A 3,083-nucleotide genomic window follows, 5' to 3' on the forward strand; every position below is an offset into this window, starting at 1 on the left:
TGTAACTAGTTTGCATAAATTAGCCGAAACGGGTCCAACCTTGTCGTTTTTATCTCAAAATCCAGAATGTGTTTAGTTTACCCATAATATAGAAGTCTCCGAACTTGTTGGGTCCAAACCACATTCCATTCCCGGTTTTCGCCTTTCATGCGATTAAACCGTATTTATCCTTTGAAACTAACCGGTCTAAGCTTAGGCTAAATTAAAGACCCGTTAGGATTCTAATAGGTTATTATAAACCTTCATTCCAGAATAGGAGACCAGTAAAAGATACTTGCATTTGCTTGTTGTAGTTATTACTTGCTCAGGTAAATACTTTTAACTTATTTTCCCTTATACGGGCTTGGGGTACGGTATATACAATACCGCTTGGTCGGGCAATTGACCCTAACTCATTAGTAGTTGGGTATTATCAATGTGACCCGCTTGAAAATTTGTTTTGTTTGTTTTACGCCTTTGGGAGTTTAATGAACATGTCCCGGATATCCTTGGCATCACTTTACGAAACGGCCACGACCTTGACACGCGGGTGTAGGCGTACACCCGACAATGTGTCCATACTTATAAAGGTATAACCGTTGGTTTTTTCACGCCGCGGTTTTGTACTATGTGGTGTGTCAATTAACCTTAAACCCGGCACGAACCGGGCGACTGAACGCATAATGAACATGTAATTCTTTTACAAGATTAAATTTGATTAATTATCCCAAGTTATAAAAGTTTGTGCCTCGTGCATTCCAATAAATTTTATTAAACTTTTTTTAAAAGTGTCGGTTGAATGTATTTACCAGTGTAAACTGACGTATTTTCCTCAAAAAGATTAAATGCAGGTTCTACACGAAATAGGCTGGCCACTCCTTAGCATCGTTAGAGTCTCGCAAGCCCGGATGCCACTATCTGTTGAACATTATTTCCTATTTTATTTTTGATCCCCTGTGGATTATTTCGACTACTTGTGATACTTGGATATTACATTTGATGGTTGAAATATATCTATCTTTATGCTTCCGCTGTGCATTTAAATATTGTGTGGTTTGACTATATTGTTGCCAACTACGTCACGGTAATCCCCCACCGGGCCCACCGGTGAAACGTGTGGAAATCGGGGTGTGGCAGGTTGGTATCAGAGCCAACGTTGAGTGAATTAAACACTATCCTTATGTGTTTAATCTCAATGACACAATTGCACATACTCGAGTCTAGACAAGAACATAGGACAAATTCGAATTGTTGTTCTAGTTGTCCTTTATTGTCTGTTGTTGATTTAAAATTGTTTAAGCAGGATATATGCCACCAGCGATTAGAAGAGGAGGAAGAGGCAAAGGGCCGATCACTACTCACAATGATCACGAGGCCGGACCTTCACACAAGCGAGCTCCTTCCAGCACAAGGAGTGAAGAACCTCAGAGGCGTAGGAGGAACCTCTTTGAGCCTGCTAGACGGTCTACCTCACATAGTTCGACACCTTCGTACCGTCACTCTTTTGGACCGAATTCGGAGAACGAGCCCAATAACCCTCAACCTTCATTCATACCTCTCCAGCATTCTGTTTCGCACCGTTCCTATGGCAACCCTACTCCTTTCTTTAAAAGCTAGTTCAACCCGGCAGACTATGTTCAAGAACCAGTAGGTTTTAACCCTCTAGGACCAGAGGACCATTTCTCCGAGGACAATGCGATGGATATGGACGAGGACACGGATCCCATCGAACCTGCAAGAGGTACCCCCAACCATCATATCGAGATCTCAGATGGGTCATCCTTCCATGGAACACCTTATCAGGGTCCAGACAGTTACCAGGCGAGGTTCAACCAGTGCGAGTGGTACTTTACACCCTCTCACCATTCATCGCCTCATGAGCAGCAACAACAGCAGCAACAGGATCCTTCCGAGGATTCGCGTTTCGTGGCAGTCACGCCACCGCCTCCTCCGCCACCAGTTCAACAGGCACCTCCGGATCCGCCAAGGCGTAGGAGATCAGGCGCGCGGATATCCGCACAAAGAGGGGATTTTCATTTCAGCACCCCTCGACACTCCAGTGGCTGTCATTTTCCGCCAGTGCCAGAAGACCCACAAATGGGTGGACCTTCGAGTCACCCTGCAGAGGTGAATTCTGCACCAGTTGCACCACCTCCGCCACCATTCGGCTATGATAACCCGATACCTGCGTACGCCGGTTCCACCGCGTATAACCCATTTGAGCAGCCAACTCACACTCACTACAACTATATGGGTGGCGACCCATACATAGAAGCGACGGCAAATTACCACGGCCTTCATCCTGAAGTACCTTATGAAACACTTTGGGGAATGGGATACTCAACTCATGGGTATCCAATACCCGCTAGAACTCCGGCTCAGCACTTGTCGCAGCAGCCACGTTTTTCCCCACCGGAGCAGGAAGAAATCCTCCACCGTTTAAACAGAGTGGAATGAGACTTTGAGCAAGAACGCAAGAATAATCGTGGATTCCTCAAAGGCCTAGCAAACCTGTTAAAAGGGAAGAAGAAGCGAGATCATTAGTCTCTATATGTACTATTGTATTCCCTATTTTAATCAAGTCCCTGCGTGGACATTTATTGTGTGTTAGTCCCTGCGAGGACTTGCCTTTCAGTCCCTGCATGGACATCTATCCTAGTATTCGGTCCCTGCGAGGACTTGTTTTTTGTATAACCTCTGCGAAGGTATTACGTCTTTTAAAAGTCCCGTTTAGGGCAGTGTGTAACTTTTTATATATATTGGAATGTTAAGTTTATAAATTTCATCTCTGTCATCATATGCGTAATTATATGATATAAATAAATCAAAAATCATTCCTTTTAAATTAATCTGCCTACCAGTTATTAAATAAAGAATCTTAATGGTGAAACCTAGCCTGGTGTCATTATAAGACCCGGCCAAGATGGTAAGACCTGATTTAAAAGATTCAGATTCTGGTTAACCTCTGTAAACATGTTAACCCTCCTGGCAGACGTGATTCGTTAAAATCACACGTGTCATTCTTCACAAGGATCCTTCTAAGGATCCCAACACCTAAATTAATGATTTATAAATCATGGGTTTACATCATCAAGTAAGATGAT

Source organism: Helianthus annuus, chromosome 10 (genome assembly GCF_002127325.2).
Source record: "Helianthus annuus cultivar XRQ/B chromosome 10, HanXRQr2.0-SUNRISE, whole genome shotgun sequence".
In the NCBI taxonomy this organism is placed as follows: domain Eukaryota; kingdom Viridiplantae; phylum Streptophyta; class Magnoliopsida; order Asterales; family Asteraceae; genus Helianthus; species Helianthus annuus.